The sequence below is a fragment of the Gymnoscopelus microlampas genome (assembly GCF_963454915.1).
Source record: "Gymnoscopelus microlampas genome assembly, chromosome: 10".
Lineage (NCBI taxonomy): Eukaryota > Metazoa > Chordata > Actinopteri > Myctophiformes > Myctophidae > Gymnoscopelus > Gymnoscopelus microlampas.
The window spans coordinates 28984591-29004590 of record NC_139947.1 but is presented as its reverse complement, the minus strand read 5'-3'; the positions used below and the strand labels follow the sequence as shown (position 1 = coordinate 29004590).

At 42.6% G+C, this 20000-nt stretch overlaps 1 protein-coding gene across 1 annotated transcript in view; it reads left to right on the top strand.

Moving 5' to 3' along the window:
* Positions 1–11691: 11691 nt before the first annotated feature.
* Positions 11692–20000, top strand: part of sema3b (sema domain, immunoglobulin domain (Ig), short basic domain, secreted, (semaphorin) 3B) — a 97473-nt gene continuing 89164 nt past the window's right edge. The window contains exon 1 of the mRNA XM_084069051.1: positions 11692–12293. The gene's annotated coding sequence lies outside the window, so the exon portion shown is untranslated. The remainder of the gene's footprint in view (positions 12294–20000) is intronic.

Here is a 20000-nt window from a genome sequence, read left to right as displayed (position 1 = left end):
CACTGAGGTCAGTCTGGCAGACTCCATGTCTCTGTGTCAAAGTTCATCCAGTTACTACTGTTTACTGTAGAGTAGCTGATTGAGACACTAGAGGGGGAGAGTGTTTGTCACTCTCTTTTGCTACCTTTCTCTCTCTCTCTCTCTCTCTCTCTCTCTCTTTCTCTCTGTCTCTCACACGCACACACACACACACACACACACACACACACACACACACACACACACACACACACACACACACACACACACACACACACACACACACTAAAGAGTGAGTTACAAGAAAGAAAAAGAAAGTTAAACATGTTTTCTTTAATTTCCTGTGATTTGTCCATTTCACAGTCACACTGAAAGAAAGAGAGGAAAACAATGAAGAAAGGACGAATAGAGAAGAGACGGCTGGAGAGGTGAAATGATGCCTGTGTCTGAGGAGGGAACGAAAGGAGGTAAAAACACTGACGAAAAGAGAAGGAGAGAACAGAGGATATGATAGTAGTTTGCAGATGATAGCATAACGAGAAGGAGAGAACTACAACTACAGGACCGTCAGGTCATAGGAAGAGATACAGCACTATTATTAGCAGGCAAACTACAGCATATATGAATACATTACTGACCACTGACGGACAATCTCTGCACTGAAAAAGATGCACTTCTTTAATTTGTAGTGGGATTTTGTGTGAACTGTTTGTCTCTGCTTACATGACTTGAACACAATGTAATGTCTCTTCCGCTTGGAAAGCTTTTTATAAAAATGTGGTTACAAAAAAAAGGAGAGAACTCAAATGGACAAGAAAGTAAAGAGAGACTGAGAATGAGGAGTGAAAAAGCATCAATTTAGATCATACAACTGGCGGCCTGGGGGCCACATGCGGCCTTCACTTAATGCGGCCCCACCTTCACTTAATGCGGCCTGCAGGTTAATATCGGAATACTGATCTATTATTGATTTCAGCTGTTACAATTCCAAACATGCAAACATGACATGATAAGTAGCTTAAATGAGTATTATAATTCTATTGTCTTTTGTATGTCCAATGTATTTGTATTTAAATTCATAAAGTTAACATAAGTATAACTAAATGCATTTGAAATTAAATTAAAAAAAAATTCAAAAATGGCAAAAGTAGCAGATCTACAAGCTCAAAACGCGTCTCACTGCGACACGTTTTGAGCTTGTAGATCGGCTAGAGATTTACGAAAATAGTTAAAATACAAAGATAAGAGGTGTCTGCCCGACAGTAAATGCAATGTGGCCCTCTGGAGTGAGTGTGGAAATATGGTGGCCCTCTCCATCCTCAAAGTTGCCCACCCACTCAGGCAGAATACTAGTGATCAAACAAAACAATGAGCAGACAAAATTAGAACTCGAAAACTAATGAATCTTTGTGGAGTTTCTCTACTGATTGGTTAAAATTGATATCCTGACCTGAATATGTATTTTCTCTTTACTAAAGAGATGGGGAGACCCCTGTTGCTGAACAAATCATATAGAATATAGCATAGCATTGATTACTATCAGAATATAAAGCTTTAAAGGGGAGACACCAGGGAGCTTTCCTTTCAAAAGTAATGACGCATATCTCTTTTGTAACAAAATAAACTTTATTTTAACAACAAAATATCACTGCCCCTTATACAGCCCCTTTAAAGAAACATAGAGGATCTCACTGTGAGGGAAGAAAGAAAGCGATGGCCAACCAGAAAGAGAAAGTGATGAAGGAGGTCAGCGTGTGAGAGTGTCAAATATGTGTGTCAGTGTGACAGCAGAGAGGAAGGAGATGGAAATAGAAAGTGCTCTAGAAGAAGAACTGGATGCCATCAGGACGGTGTTGTTCCACTGTGATGCCCTGTCAACTTTCACCAGGAAGAGAGGAGTGTTCACCTCTGAGAGTGTACACATATAACCAATAGACCATTACGGGTCAATTTTGGTTGCATGTACTGTATACACTCTCTGAGGTAAAAATGGTTGAATGAGCACTGATTTTACTCTGTGTGCTCTGGTATTCTGGAGGCAGGGAGGCTTTTGTAGGCAAAAGAGAGAGATAATTCTATTAATTTGTGGTCACCAGCATTGGAATGAAAAAGTTCAACAAAACATTCACAACACGTACTGTATAAAACACACATACAACACGTACAGACAAGTCTGTAAGTGGGGGTGGGGGGGGGGTGGAGAAGGAGAAGATAAGTGACCGAGGGAGGAGTTGATGGGAAAAGCAGAGTGAAGGACAGGGCAAAGTAGGAGAGAGGAGATAGAGGTAAGTTCAGAAGGGTGTACCATAGAAAAGAGAGAGAGAGAGAGAGAGAGAGTGTGAAGAGACCGAGAGACGGGAAGTAAGAGACAACAAAGTTAGAAACTAAGAGATAAAGTAATGGAGAGAGATACATACAGAGCAACGTATAGTTAGAGAGAGAGAGGGAAAAAAAGAGGAAGATACAGTAGGAAGTAGAGAAGACAGTAACAGGGAGGGATCGATGGAAAGAGAGAGGGTGTGGATGAGATAAAGAATGACATGGCCATGGACTGACAGAAGAACAAGATAAAACATTAGAACAGGGAGGAACATCCACATCAATACTGTTGTCATGACAACCTGCTACCTATTTTGTTATAATAATGTTATAATAAAGAAGTTATAATTGTATAATTGGCTATAGCTAATGGGGTTCAGGCAGTGTTGGGGAGTAGGTAGCAGTGGTTTGAGTTGTCCGAAGGTCATGGGACAATAATAGTGGTGCAAGGAGCAGAGGAGGATATAAGGTATTACAAATTTGAAGGGGAGAAACCTTTGAGAGGACACATTTAAAGGTGGTGGTTGGGGGGATAATAAAAGTTAAGCTCTGTCAATTTCACTGTTTACTGATAGAGAGAAGAGCATAAAATAGTAGAGAGAAGGAGAGCAATGAAGTGAGGAGAAACTAGGCCAAATGACGATAGAAGAGGACAGATGATTGAGAAGGGAGTGGTTAAGATAGCTGCCTACCACTCTCACTGTTTGGACAGGGTGTGTGACGTCTAATTGGAGGTGCCATGGCAAAGGGAGGAGGGAGACAAGATTGATAGTCAGTGAAGTATGTTTACATAAAAGCTAACAAGATCTGGCTCCTGGTCCTCCCTTACTGTGGGAGTTCAGACAGTGTAACATAGTGATAGTGATGCTGATGTACGCATGTGTCTTGTGGGTGAAGTACAAATAGTTTGTGTGAAAAGTCGTTATGTGCTTGTTCGCATAAGTATTCATTCAAAATACTATGTGTGCATTTTCCAGTACGGAAGGTGTGTGAATGTTTGTGATAGTATTATGGAAAGCAGGGTGGTACAGTATCTGTGTGTGGAGACAGAGCTACAACCCAGGACCTGTGTGCTCCAACCATTATCTGCCCTGCTGGAATGCTCTCGAGCAAGCACCCATTGAATTTGGGATTACATTTCAAGGGGTTCCATACTATGGTTGACCCCATTTTTGGATCTCCACATGAAGGGTGGCCAGTGAAAATACAGTGAATATACAGTATCCTAGTATTGAAATGTTAATTTCCTTCAAGTATTTTGGAACCATTGTTTCCACTAAAAGAACAAAATGGCCTTTTTCCTAGTATTTTAGATAAAATACAAACGAGACAAAGAAGAGAAATCAATCCTCACTATTAATGGTTCCAGTAACCCAGTTCTGGTATGGGCCAGTTTTGGCTTTCTGCAACATGACGTGTCCATTGTCCTTTGTTGTCCTTGGTGCCGGTCAGTCCCGGGTCCTGGTATGTTGGATCTTGGTTATGTCCCTTGGATGGCCCTCTTAGGAAAAAATAATTGTCCTTGAATTCTGGAATTCCTACAGGAGCACAGAGAACACTTTGTTATTGTATCATTTGTCCCTCTCTATTAATCAACATGATCTCTTGTTTTTCTCTATCTCGGTTTCTCTTTTTTCTGTTTAATTCTGTTTTCTCATATACTCTCAGTGATTCGTTTTTATGTTTGTAACTCGATTCCAGCCTCTCTCTCTTTGCCACTACCAACCTCTGTCATTCCACTGATCACTTTTGATATCCTCGGAAAGAACGCGCAAGAGATCAAGAAAGATGGACAGAGAAAAAGAAAGAAAAACTGAGAGAAGAGAGAGAGAGAGAGACAGGACTGCACTGCACTGCACTGGGTTTCCCAGGCAGGCGATTACACTGGCTGCAAGACAACAGTAACTAACTCAGACACACACGCACACGCACGCACGCACGCACGCACGCACGCACGCACGCACGCACGCACGCACACACACACACACACACACACACACACACACACACACACACACACACACACACACACACACACACACACACACACACACACACACACACACACACACACACACACACAAATAGTCCCATTCCACCACGACACACTCCCCATACTGCATGCAAATGCATGCACACACACACACACACACACACACACACACACACACACACACACACACACACACACACGCACTGAGCGATGTCAGGTGGTTTTGCCATCAGCCCTCAAACCAGCTGTGTTGAGTCCAGAGCAGTAAACTGGTCTGAGGTCCGGTCGTCAGTCCTTGATGTGTCTAACACACCAGTGAACTCTGGAACATTCTATATGCCTACAAACACTTCACACTGGGGCCGCACCTGCTGTGTGTGTGTGTGTGTAGGTGTGTCCGTGTAGAACACACATCTCACACCAAAACATGTGCAGTACATGTTACAAACATACCCCTCTTTCTTTCTTTCTCTCAATCACACACACACACACACACACACACACACACACACACACACACACACACACACACACACACACACACACACACACACACGCGCACATGCACACATTTAGAAAACATTTTTGCATCATTGATGTCTCAGTTGTCGCTAACAGCTTAAATCATTTTACACACCCTCCTACTGTACTGTATGACTCAATTAAACCAAACTGTCCAAACTATTTCATGGATGCTTTCACACACACACTGTATTATGCACATGCGCTTATGTGTGTTTTGGCCAGCAGTCTTCCAATATAACGGGTTGACCCTGTAGAATCATTTGATCTAATTACAGGAGGTACAGAGATAATTGGTCCTGCTCTGAAAGCTGATAGTCCTCATTTCCCAGACTCTAGACCCAAATATGTTCAATTACCCTGTCATTCGTTCCTGTGAAAGTGGTTTTGATGGAAGACTGATGCTGGCAAACTCCATTGGTAGAGGGACTGGATTTTTTCCGATTTTTTTTCTTTTACTTATTTGATCTCCTGGCTCCAGTGTTCACCGCCATATTCAAGCTCTCTCTGGCCCAGTCTGTGGTCCCCACATGCTTTAAGAGGTCCACTATTGTCCCTCCCTGTGCCCAAGAACGCCTCCCCAACAACAATTACCATCGGGTTGCATTTACATCTGTTGTCATGAAGTGCTTTGAGAGGGGATTACATCTGCCTCTCCCCAGGACAGTGAATCCACTGTAGCCTGCCCACCATCCCAACATGCACATTTTACACCTCTATAGCCTACGAAAAGAGGATGGCCTACACGTTCAACCACTGACTCAAGTACTGTAAGAACACAGATATGCAGATATCTACTCTCTATGGAGAGCACATTTCTAGTTGTTATTATCCCCAGCTGAAGGCCAGAGATGATGTTTTCGCCCCTGTGCGGACTCCCGTTTGTCCATTTGTCAGTCTGTGAACAACTAATCTCTGGCACCGCTGGACCAATCTGCATGAAAATTTGCACGCATTGCCACGAGGCCAAAGAAGGGCAAATCTTTTAAATCAGACCCTTGGTGGCGCTATAACAGATCACTTCACAATTTGGCCTATGAACAATATAATAGGTTGTACAATAAAAAACGTTTTACAACTTCTACAGACTAGGACATTTTAAGATGTATTGGTCAGATTTTTCCTATTCCCTTCCGATTGGCTATGGTTGACTTCCAAATTTTGCCCTGGGTAGTAAACCCAGCAGGGCAGAGATCTGTGCTCCGAGGGGCACACTTTTCTAGTATCGTTATTTACGAGTTACGCCGAGGACAGAGCTTTGATAAATTAATAGAAGGATTATTTGTGTTTAAAAATATACATCATGCAGTCACAGGATCGCTATCAAAAATGTCACATCATAAGGATTTATAATGATCATAATGACATTTATAATGACTATGAGATATTTAACTGCATATAAATCCTCTTTTATGAGCTGTGCTGATGAGGTAGGTATCTATAGGGGTGTTTTGGAGAGCAGATAGACTCTGGTCTTCTCTTCTCGTCTCAACCACACACTATAAATCATTAATAAGGGCTGTGTTATCTCCCCACTGCTTGCCATGGTCAGTGGTATGTGGTATGTGTGTGTGTGTGTGTGTGTGTGTGTGTGTGTGTGTGTGTGTGTGTGTGTGTGTGTGTGTGTGTGTGTGTGTGTGTGTGTGTGTGCGTGTGTGCGTGCGTGCGTGCGTGCGTGCGTGCGCGCATACACACGCGCGCGCACGTATATTTACAAGTGTATAAGAGAGCGATGCATGCACCGGGTCTTTGAAGTGTAAAGTAACGGGCCCCTTTTAAGTTTCTGATGTGAAATATTAATATGAGGTCTGGAAGGGAAAATGCAGTGTGGGCGTCTATGGAAGGGAAGCTATATTGGGGGAGGACGGGTGGAGAGGACAGAGGAGGACAGAGAGGAGGAAGAGTGGGAATGGTTGTATAAATACAGCTAGACAAATGTCAAGTGGTGGCATTTGAGGCTGCTTCATCCTTGAATAGCTCTGGGAGGACCTGGCTCCAAGCTAAATGACAAGGTCATATTGTATTGTATCATATTAATATATAGTATATCGCTGCTGACTGCTGTCGGTTGGAGAACTCGTATGTCCAAAACTGTTACTTTTCAAGATAATAAAAAAATAAATAGAAAAAATGCCGTATCTACAAGCTCAAAACGTTTTGAGCTTGTAGATCTGCTGTTTGTGTGTGACACTGTAGTATGACTTAAGTGGGGCATTAATTTACGAGAAAACGGAAACATTTAAGATATGGAGATAAGGGGTTTCTGTCCGACAGCGATGATATCATATATCACACTTTACTGTATTGCACTGTATCTTATTGTATCAGAACGTATCATCTGTTCTGTCCTTGGATTAGTGACTCCTGCTCACTCACTCTGGTACTATTGTTCATGGACTACTGGGATGTACATTTACACACATATGATAATTAGAGGCCTGCTTAGGCTGATTGCTGTAAATGCTTTACAGCTGATAGATTATATATTCCTCGTTATTTTCACTGTAGGGTGACTATACATATTTATCCATACTCCCACTTTGTAGCTGGCTGACACTGTACATATCAACCTCACAATATATTGCCCATATGCCCATACTACTGGTGATAGATTGTAAATTGATATTTATGCATATATCTATTCATATTTAATACTTAATGCTAATCCCAGTCGGTCCAAGTGCAGATGTCCAGGTCAGAATTTAAATTGTCTATTTGGTATTTATTTATTTTCGTTTTTTTCTTTTATTTTCTTCTTTTCAACATTAGTACTTGTCTGTCTGCCTGTCTAATCATGGTGTAATGTAATGTAATGTACTGTGTTGTCTTGTATAATATAGCATTATATGGTACTGCTACTGAATGAAGTCATCTGGTATTCCACCAAATCCAATCCAAACCACATCCAATTTCATTTTCAAAATATGCTTAACAAAAGTTACTGTGCACTGTAAAAATCTGAGTGTTCATTTAACTCAGAGAGTTTTAAAATGGAATCAAACGGAGCCGTAAGGGTCCATTTGGTTCCATTTGAACAATCTGAGTTAAATTAACTGAGGACTTAACCTTTCACCTTTTCCACTGAGCATAATCACATTTCTCACTCAAATCATTAATATAATTATGTTGTAATTTTGTCATAACCACCTAATAATTGTCCCTCCTCCCTCTGCTCTTCTGTCAGTGTACATGAATAAGTACACGCCTGAAAAGGGTTCAAGTGGAAGGGACTCTGTTGGTGAACTTGGCTCTCATTCTGTGTGTGTGTGTGTGTGTGTGTGTGTGTGTGTGTGTGCGTGTGCGTGCACGCGCGGTGGGGGTCAGGAGGTGTCGGAAGGTAAATGGACTGGTTAGGCAGACAGAATGAGGCTGAGGTTTTTCTGGAGGTCTGTGTGTACGTTTGTATATACATTTGTGTGTGCAGGTGTATGTGTGTGCACGTGCATGCATGTGTGCCACAGCAGACGTCACACAGTAAAATCCTCTGCGTCAATTTAACACTGTGAATGTACATAATTTGACCCTTACGGGCCCATCTCTCCACTCTGTGAGTTAAATGAGCGCTGAGGATTTGAGCGTGCAGTATTGACAATAGGCTGTAGAGGTTTGGGAGGAGACTGACCTTGTTAAAGAGGCCTTGAACAAACAACGGAAAGAGAGGGATGGAGGGCAAAATGGGGAGGCAGGGAATGACAAAGAGGGTAAATTGATGGAAGGAGGGAAAAGGGAGAAAGAGAAAGAGGGAAGATGGTGTGGAAAGAAAGGAAAGATGGAAGGAGGTGATTCTGTTCCAGCATGGACAGAAGCAGGCACAGACGGTGTAGGTGGAGGTGAGAAATAGAAGCAGGGAAGGGAAGTAGGGATGAGCAGAGGGAGGGATGGATTCAGCGGGAGAAACAAAGGAGGAGGGATGGATGAACGGATGGGTAGACAGGGGGTTAGAGAGGGATGGCGGGAGGGAAAGGTGGAATAGATGAGGATGGATGGACGGCGGGAGGGAGGGAGTGAGAGGAATGGACATGGAAGAGGGGTACAAGCCAAGGACAAGACATGGATGGTGGATAGATGGATGAGGCAATGAAGGTGGGATTGAGAAGAGAGGGGAAAAGAGAGCTGGAAGAGGAGAAAAGGGGATCAGATGGATGGATGAGGGAGGGAGGGATAATAACAGGAGGAGAGAGGTGTCAACAGTAAAAGTAAAAAGACATTGAATGGAGAGACAACAGCAGGTCACTCTGTTAAGGTTTGCTTTGACGGAAAGCAGACATAATTGGGTCATATTTCTGTGTGTGTGTGTGTGTGTGTGTGTGTGTGTGTGTGTGTGTGTGTGTGTTTACGCGCGCGCACACGAGTGAAGAAGACTGAATACATTTAACTTGAGTGGATGTGTTTGGATTTTCATCCAGAAGGCATGAAGACAGGAATCAAAAATCAATAAGAGATAAATAAATGATAAGCCACACATTTTCAAAGAGCAAATCATTTCAATGTTGCAGCACTCCAACTACAGTGGTGTGTGTGTGTGTGTGTGTGTACCGTTGCCATGGAAAAGGCATGTTGGGTTACCGAGGTGTTGATGTTGTCAACACATCGGGACCTTTTCACATGTTGCTGCCCGGTTAGTAACAACACAGACACACACAAAACATTTCCTAAATGCTTATCAGTGGTTTGTCCAGTGTCAGATATCATATGTAGCCTATATGTGAAACACACAAACACCCCCAACACACGCACACACACACACACACACACGCGCGCGCGCACGCACGCACAATCATACACACACACACACACACACACACACACACACACACACACACACACACACACACACACACACACACACACACTCAAAATGCAAATGAACGCTGACACACACCTGCTGATCCCTGCATCTGTGTTTCTAGAGAGAGAGAGAGAGAGAGAGAGAAAGACATAGCCTGACTCCAGCCCCTGAATCGCTAGTCACGCCCATTAAAAGAAAATATTAACAAAACTAAATGTAAATTCAGTGTCAGACTAAGCGAGGCAGAGAAAGAGAAATAGGCAGAAGTAGTCCATTTGTTACATTCAATATTTTACTTGAGTTAAATTAATACCCCGTATTTTACTGTGCATGAATGAGAAATCAGCCAATTGGTTGTGTCCAAGGCCATGTTGAAGCAGTCCATCCAACAAGCTAACCTTGACACAGCAGGCACAGTATGAGTCTCTCTCTGCATTAGGTCAGAATAGAGGCTCACTTTCAATGCTGCAGAATGGCTATTATCTCACTGAGCCAAATATGAACATTTGCATCTATTTGAGAATTATGTTTTACATTGTCATTACCCTTTATTAGATTTTCTATTCTACTATTTTGGCCACAAAGAGGAAGTCACGGAACAGTAGCTCTTACGTCAGGGTTATCAACACACGAGCATGCACACACATACACGCACAGAGTCCTCAGAGACTGCAGATTGTGTGTGTGTGTGTGTGTGTGTGTGTGTGTGTGTGTGTGTGTGTGTGTGTGTGTGTGTGTGTGTGAGATAATGAGAGCTGCTGACTGGCTGCAGTGATTGGCTGCCTCCACAGTCCCTAGGGATGGCCGTCTGAGCGGTGCCAGCTAGACGCCAGGCAGACCGAACAGTGTGTGTGTGTGTGTGTGTGTGTGTGTGTGTGTGTGTGTGTGTGTGTGTGTGTGTGTGTGTGAGAGTGTTTGTGTACAGTATGGTGATATCCCATCAGCGGGTTTTTTTTGTGTTTGTATGCGTGTTCGTGTCCGTCATTTCAGGTGTTTCTGTGTCTCTACAGTATTTGAAGGTGGCACCACCATCAGTTGTTTGTACGTGTGTGTGTGTGTGTGTGTGTGTGTGTGTGTGTGTGTGTGTGTGTGTGTGTGTGTGTGTGTGTGTGTGTGTGTGTGTGTGTGTGTACTGCTGATACTGTGTCGCGCCCCTCTGTCTAAGAGCAGATAGTAAACGCGATAAATTATCGTGTGTCTTAAGGAATAGGTTTTCTCTCATATATCTATATGTTCAACCAGCCGTTCACTCGCTTTTCTCTCTAACTCTCTTCTACCTCCCCCCCTCTCTCTCTCATTGCTTTATTTCCCCCCTCTCTATTGATTTATACCCATTTCTGTCACTCTACATATTGTTGTCTGTCTGTCTGCCTGCCTGCCTGCCTGCCTGTCTGTCTGTGTGTCCGTACCTGTATGTACCTGTATCAACAGTGTTTACATAGCTCTGTGGCTGTGAACATCATGCTAGAGACAATCATTAACAGGTGTGCAGTGTTAATGAGGTGAGCTGACCCAACCCCAGCCTCAGTAACCTCTACTTATAGACCAGACGCTTCCTTATCATTTGTCAGGACTGTGGGAATGTTGGGAGTGACAAATTCCACATTTAAAGTGATTGAATTTGTTTAAGTGTGGATCCCCCCCGTTCCATCTTATCCCTGTCCTATTGAGAACTTCTGCACTAAATGCATGCACGCACACACACACACACACACACACACACACACACACACTTATTAATTGTCCTTTGAAAAGAAAAAAAACTCAAAGGGTCAGAGAGAGAGAGAGAGAGAGAGAGAGAGAGAGAGAGAGAGAGAGAGAGAGAGAGAGAGAGAGAGAGAGAGAGAGAGAGAGAGAGAGAGAGAGAGAGAGAGAGAGAGAGAGAGAGAGAGAGAGAGAGAGAGAGAGAGAGAGAGAGAGAGAGAGAGAGAGAGAAAATTGCGTTGGGGACAGAGGGAGGGAGTGACTTTACCTCTGGACTCTGGCAGAGGGAGTGGCTGTGGAAGAAAGAAGAGGGTGTGTGTGAAAGAGAGAGAGGGAGAGGGAGAGCTTTCACGCCTTTCTGAGCAGTGAAAGAATACATGGCATATTGAGACAGCCAAAAGGCAGCATGTAAAAGTAAAGCGGAGATATAACAAAAGGAAGAGAGAGAATTAAAAGTGAGAGAGACTGAAAGAGCCTGAAAAGCTTCCTCTGTTCTGTCCCTCCTCTTGTCTTCCCCTCCTCTCTGCCCGGCCCAGGAGAGAGAGAGAGTGAGAGAGAGAGAGAGAGAAGAAACAGAGAGAGAGAGTAGGAACGCAGAGAGAGAGAGAGAGAGAGTCAGTGCTGAACCACACTGTGCGCTTTAGCGCAGAACTCTGGATCCCAGGACCTTTGGAGTTACTCACACAGATTCTCTGTCATACACACACGCACAGGCACACACACACACACACACACACACACACACACACACACACACACACACACACACACACTCATACTCACAGATTTTCCTGTGACACAGATCGCTGCAGGACTCACCACCGCAAGAAAGAGGGAGTGAAAGAAAGAGAGGAGTAGAGAATAGCCCCCTTTTCTCCAGTTCCAGTGGACTATATGGCCATGGCACCTGTCACGGGGCAGAGGGAGACTCGGAGAGGGTAGGGACGATACGGGACACACACCACAGGAAGTTCTACGGGGACAAAGGTGAGGTTCTGTTATTCCCTCTCTCTCTCTATCTGTCTGCTACTAGTTAAGGTGCCATTATTACACAGTCAGTGCTAATTAAACAAAAGTTAAGTTAAAAAAAATGAATATTTTACTGCGTAATGTCTTTTATCATTACAGTAGTTATACTGGTAGAAGTGTGTGTGTGTGTGTGTGTGTGTGTGTGTGTGTGTGTGTGTGTGTGTGTGTGTGTTTGTGTAGTTTAAGGCAGTGAAATACAATCAGAGTCTGTGGTTCAGCTTTCTGTAATTGTATTTGACAATACTGTAAATGTGGGTGATTGTGATATATAATTATTTTCTTTTAGCTAAACTCCAGCTTGGATGGGCTCTGTGTGTGTGTGTGTGTGTGTGTGTGTGTGTGTGTGTGTGTGTGTGTGTGTGTGTGTGTGTGTGTGTGTGTGTGTGTGTGTGTGTGTGTGTGTGTGTGTGTGTGTGTGGGGAGGAAAATAGACAGTGATGTAGGAGGGATATAAGTTCCCCTCTGAGCAATTTAATGCCTTGGTTGAATGGAGGGTACGCAAGTGTGCGAGACGAAATGTAGTGGTTTTGTTTTGCGTAATTGAATTAGATCTAGCTGTGATTTATCACGGTCCAAATGGGGAAGGACACTGCGTGAGTCTTCCACGTGTGCTGGAATGTTGCTCTGAGGTTTCGTTCCATGCTGGTCCCAGTGTGGAATTGTGCGATCATTTTGAGGAGATTTGCCGTGTCCTTTTCAGTGTGAGTTGCACGAGTGAAACTAGAATAGCCTTGAGTTTGAAAATTGCATCTTAGCAGGCACACATGAGTTGTATAACTCTGACATGGTATATAAGGCTTAGAACACGTTAAAACAGGGAACTGAATCTGATTCTTTCTCCCATATGTACCTCTACAGTATGTATACAATTTATATACAAAACTTGCGTATCACATTTTCTTAACTCTTCTGCTAAAATGTAATACAGTAATCATCACACGATCTGGTCAGTTTGTTGCATGTGATATACAGTACAGTTCTTATTCTATATTGCTGCATTAAGTTGGTCTGGCAAATAGTCATTGGGTAAAAATTCTCTACCTAGAGGTGAGAACCTCATACAGTATATGAAAACAATTTAATAAAATATAAAGGTAACACTTGCTATGCATGCATGTCTATAATGCCTTATAAAAGAATTATAATACATTATAATCTGCTTATAACACTGTGTAAGTATAGTTATAGAGCTCATAAATATTACATTTGTATGCAAAATATAATCACAGTACTGCACATTAACAATATATCTGATAAAAAAGTCATCGATTCTCCCACACAGTGTTAATTTAGTCATTTGCACTGTAACTCAGAGAGTGTGTACACTATGAGTTAAATTAACGGTCAAGATTTTAGTTTGCCTCAGTGACCGGTGGAGGATAAATCGGGTCCTTTCTACACCTGCGGTTATTGTTCACCCCGCTCCACTCCACCCTGTACCCCGCAAGCATCCTGCTGTACTTTTGTTCTTTAATCTCATTTAGTTCTGCCTTTTCTCCCGAGTCCAGCCTAAGTCACAGTTTATTGCTCGCTCCTTCAATCTCTCATTCTCTCTCTCGCTCTCTCTCTCTTCTAATTCTCTCACTCTCTCTCGCTATTCATCTGCTTTTTTTCTGTTCTTAGTCTCTCTCTCTTGCTCTTTCACTCTCTGGCTTGTTCTTTTCTCTTTTGTGCTCCGTTTGGTCTTTCTCTCTTCACCGCTCTCTCTTTCTGTCTCTGTTTATTCTTCTCTCTCCATCTTTCGATTCCTTTCCCTGTCCCGCGCTATCCTGTCTCTCTCCCTCTGTCTCCCTCCACACACACACACACACACACACACACACACACACACACACACACACACACACACACACACACACACACACACACACACACACATACAAAACACTGAGTACCATGTAGAACATCAATATAGGCTCTTTTCTTGTGCCGTCAGCTCATGTTTGAGTCTAAGTGTGTGTGTGTGTGTGTGTGTGTGTGTGTGTGTGTGTGTGTGTGTGTGTGTGGGAAGGCGGGCAGGGTAGGCAAAGGCAGCTGATGCCTCGTCCTTAGACTGTGATCTGTGTGTGTGTGTGTGTGTGCTTTGTCTGTCATCTCACCTATTCAGGCTGTAATCCCAGGTCTCTGTAGGTATCCCCCCCCCACCTCCCCTGTTGGCACCAACCTACACCTGAACCCTTACATGAACCTGGCATTAAGTTAGCCCCGCCTTAAGAGTACATCTTTTCTTTTACATTGTCCTAGCACCACCTTAACCCCTTGAACCCTAGCATCCCTATTCTGGGTGAAGTGTATTGGGTTATATCCAGGCCTGGAATATGATTCGGAGGAAGTGAAGTTTAGTTGAACACCACACAACTGGTTTTAATGGTGCACAGTATGCCAAACAATAGGCTAAACACTGAGGATGTGTGGGTCTTTCCTTTATGGTTGTAAATTTGCAATAAAGTGTACGCTTACTTACATGTTTTGTTAGTGTGTGTGTGTGTGTCTCTGTGTGTGTGTGTGTGTGTGTGTGTGTGTGTGTGTGTGTGTGTGTGTGTGTGTGTGTGTGTGTGTGTGTGTGTGTGTGTGTGCGTGTGCGCACACGCTTCCGTGTGTGTATTTTGTGGCAACATACTGTATGAGTGTAGGCCAGTGGCTGCACTTCATAGAGCCAGGGACCTTGGTGGTGTGCTGACAGAGTGTGTGTGTGTGTGTGTGTGTGTGTGTGTGTGTGTGTGTGTGTGTGTGTGTGTGTGTGTGTGTGTGTGTGTGTGTGTGTGTGTGTGTGTGTGTGTGTGTGTGTGTTTGACAGTGTGGTGAGACTCTATGTCTGTGTGTGCACTGGGCCTCGCCTGGAATGTTAACAGAGAGAGAGACACACACACACACACAGAGACAACAAGAGAGATAGAGAAACAGGGAGAGACCAGGAGAGACAGAGAAAGAGATCAGGAGTAATACAAAGAGAACAAAACAGGAAACCATAGTCAAATCTGGAGTGTTAATTATTTTGGAAGTGTAAAACTTGACCAGGTCTGCCCTGTTTAAAATATAACAGGGCAAGGAGGGACTGCTGGGTCATGAGGACAGTTCTCTTCTCTTTGAAATATTTAATGAGAGCTTCTGCTCTCTTGAAATATTGACCTTTTCACAGCCAGGAGGCGGGGCCAAGCAGAGGTTGGTCCATCATTCAAATAAAAAGTGAAAGGCTTTTAGCATCAAAATTTCATCAGATCTCTTTTCTTGGTTTGGATTTCCAATCCGTTCACAAAAATATATGATGTGTGTGTGTGTGTGTGTGTGTGTGTGTGTGTGTGTGTGTGTGTGTGTGTGTGTGTGTGTGTGTGTGTGTGTGTGTGTGTGTGTGTGTGTGCGTGCGTGCGTGCGTGCGTGCGTGCGTGCGTGCGTGCGTGCGTGCGTGCGTGCATATGTACTGTATGGTTGTGGGGCAATGCTTGTGTGAGTGTCTGTAGTGTGTGTGTGTAGCCTACTTTGAGTGCATGTTACATGTATAATCCTGCTCTCTCAGAATCAGCAAGCCATCTGGAAAGTCCTTTAACATTGATTTTTATGGTCTATGCTGTGCCTCTGAGTCTGTCATTCATATCAAAAAGAACCGACTGAAATGTTTATCTAAAACCTCAAAATGTGATTTGTAACTGCCAGAGAAGCAAATGAAAGCAATGTTTGACCCAGCAGGAAAAGACCGGAGGAGTGGTGTGTTAAAGAACTCTGCTCGGTCTCAAATGGAAAGCGCAGGACAAAACAGGCCAGGACTCCACGATCAGGACTGCTGCACTATACCTCTTAGCCCCCTAGAGAGGAATGATTTGGAAACATCTTCAGAAGATGTAATAAATTGTGATAAGGCATTTAAGTGATGTTTCTAAACTTATTAAGAGTTTGCAGGTAGAGGGTTTTAGTGTTTTCGGGACACTTTGACCATGACATGTGGCTGTACTGGGAATTTAACCTGGGACCTTCACATTGCAGGATGGTTAGTGTAAACCCCTAGCCCATTCAATCCGGAAACGCATCTGTCACTTTAGATGTCTTTGGCTATTTAAAAATAGCAGATATACAAGCTCATAGTGTGGCACTGAGTGCCGCGCTATGAGCTTGTAGATCTGCTCTTTAAAAAAAAAATCGTGATTGTTTTTTTCAAATCTTTGAATATATATTTACGTTTGTAACTCAAATCTTTGCTTCTGGGGGTCCCTGGAACAAAATATTTTGAGATGGGGGTCCGCGGAGGAGAGGGGATCTACAAGCTTGTAGCGTGGCACTCGATGACAGGCTATGAGCTTGTAGATCTGCTATTTTTGAATATCCCAAAGTCTAAAATAATGCTTATAGCTAAAAATCTAAATTGACACAGTATGCTTATCGGATTGAATGGGTTGAAGTATGACCTACGAAATATAAAGGGGTAATGTTTTACCCTGAGGGAGGGAAAAAATCAAAGAAGGAACATTTGGAGCCGGTGTTGACTTGGCAGAAGAAGACAACATGGGTTGGCAGTTCTCCAAAGAGAGTTGATCATATCTAGCCTACAATTTCCCAAAACTGTCTGAACATAATGTAGACTAGGAGATAGTGATTGATTCCCATGCTTTAACACATGAAACCGATTTAAATAGCTGCGGTGTTTCTTTCTGTTATGGTAGCAGTTTCTTTTAAACACAAACAATGACCTTCAAATATGTGTTTATAGCTTTTATAATGGTCTTATGTTGACTATCATCAAAGCACCGCCATGAACGACACTGCCAGAACTCTGCCATAATGTCGTAACTGCTCATAGATGGTCGTCCTTGATTCTGTCACACTGAACGGCCCAAGAGCTTAAATTTAGTTTAGACCAACGATTCGCAATGAAATGAAACGGTTTAGGCGCGATGTATACACCGTCATATGAAGGAGCATAATTAAAGCATTATAACATTCGGTCAAGTATTAGAAAGATCATGGTGGTCTGAATTTCCCCTTATGACTAATCATTTTGCCTTATTTATGCTAAGACGCAGACATTTAGTCTTGGACGACACTAAGGCAGCCGATATACTACAGAGTGAGGTCACTTCAAAATAGCCCGTTCTCATGTGCATGTATTTGCATGCATGTTTATACGTACATACAATATGGACGTACATAGTATGTTTTCATTTGTATGTATTCATGTACAGAGTATTATGCTTGCATGCACACACACACACGCACATGTTTCTCTGCATGTTTGTGCCTGTATGTGAATATAAGGTTCATATTGTAAGCATCAGTAATCCTTTAAGAAAAGATGTGTGCTACTGTTAAACTTGGTTACATCACTGCCTGTCATCACATCATTGAGTAGATTAACTAAACATATGCACAGTCTCAGTGGAGGTATGGGGTTAGACCACTTATTGAAAGGATGTAGCTTGTCTTCAAGGTAATTGTACAGTGCTCATATTGTGTGTTGATGCAGAGTAATGTGAGAGTAGTGGGCAAGAAAGTTTGAGATCACTAAAGATCACTCTAAATATATGTTTTTTTTTTAAAGTGAATTATTCTGCTGCCGTAGACTAGACACGTACACTTTGTTTAATAGAAAATGTATTGTCTTGTTCCAAAATGCATTTTGCAATAGAGCTCTTCAAATTGATTGTAGGACGTTTACACCAAAGAAGACAAGAGAGTAGATAGTTCAAGTAGATAGTGTATCTCAGGATTATTAATGGGTAAGTAGCTGCATGTCAGCTGATAAAGGTAGATAACCTCACTACAGATGGATTGATTGCAGTTGAAACTGAGGGCAGGGAGAATAGCTCACCTCAATTAATCTCTTTTAAAAAAGGGCAGATCCTGAGTGCTGATATAAGTATTAGCTACAGGATATATAATTAGGCGGATTAGTGTGTAGATATGTTCGTAGATGGGCTAGAGTAAGGTTACATGGTTAAACAAAAAGAATAGATCCGGAGGAGGACAACACAAAGTATGAGTATTGTGTAGATATATAGAGGAACATCATGCCTAAACAGGGGTTAGGCATTTCTTTTGATTAGATTAAGGTACATGAAAACTAGTTTCAAATATACTATTTAGACGAGCCCAATTAAGTGATCTAAACTGGTGGATGGGTGTAATTAGAGTAACATGCAAGTAATGGATTAATAGGTGTAAAGTTAGGCTTTATTATTGTCAGTAGGAGTTACGGTGATGTAAACCAGAGAAGCTAAACATAGGTATGAGCAATGCCAACTACCTGGCTTGGGCTGAATGGACCACCCAATGGTGCATGTTTACAAGTTAACTAATCATAATTCACAGGTGATAATATGAAGCATTTATACGGCGTACTCAGATCCAGTTAGCTCAGTATCAGGCTGCTCTTTGCTCTGTATGTCATCTGAGGCTTACAGCTTTATTCACCCACCTCCTCTCCAGATGCACCTGCTTGCATCTGCTTTTATGTATCATTGGAGGATTATGTTAATCTTGACCAAAGTTTATGCACACAGACGGCAAACCGTAAAGCCAGATCTACTCTGCCAAAACCAAACCCATTGCCATGTCATAAGCCATCAATAAACGATGATACTGTACTGAACTGGGATTTAACGTGACTACAGTACATGCAAGTGATTAAATTAAAAGGTTATATTACAGACTGATTAGACTGCTTTCTTAGCCGCCCGGCACCGGCAGGACACTCAATCACACTTCACCATCAGAATGGCTGCAGGAGAAAAGGAAATCTGTGTAGTGGAATAGCTATCACAGAGTCAATCAATCTAACGTCAAGACACCCATCTCAACCTGGCCTTAAAGTGCCACCATGGCTTACAGATCAATCAAGATCGAATGTCTGAATACGGCACCGATCTATTCATTCCTGCTCACTGGAATACCTTTCTGGAATTGACCGTAAAAAATCTAGACTTGAAAAGAAATCTATACTTTGTGAGATAATGTCTTTAAATGACTTAAATGACTTAAATAACTATTAAAGGTAACTGTAATCGCAACCCATAAGATGCCTTAGAGTTAGGTTTAGAATCAGTTAGGGTTAGTTAGGGTTTATTTGCTTTCAAACGTTGCTTGAACGTTGCTCACATTACTAGGATGTAAATATTTCTCACAAAGTATCTCACTAGAAGAGTCTTCTAATGCTCCCATCATCGATCGGTTTTAGGAATTCAAAGCATGCTACAGATGGCCGCTGATCACTGATCTGGCCTCACCCTAGTCTAGTACTGGGATCAGATTTCTGCAGTGCACCTAAGTGTTATTTATTTTCTAAATGTGTGTTGTTTTGTTGTTGTACTGTCTATGTACTGTACTGTAGGGATAGAGAAAATAGCCATTCTAGTAAGTTCTCTAATTGTGTTGTACATTTAATAATGAGGTAAAGATAAACTATCAACTATCAACGTGGGGTCCGGGGACCGGTCCCCGGACCCCACGTTGAGAACCACTGCTTTACACAACACGTGTTGTGCTCCAGCTAACAAACAGCAGAGAAGTGATCTTGTTCTGCTAAAGTTCCAATATGTAGATGACAGAACATGTTCACTGCAGGAAGGAAAAGCTAGATTTAGTGGATGTGGAGTGTACAGATTACTGAGCTGAGCTGCTTGTCTGGGACATTTTATTTCTCCTACTTCATTACTTCTGTCTCTCCCCCCCACCCCCTGC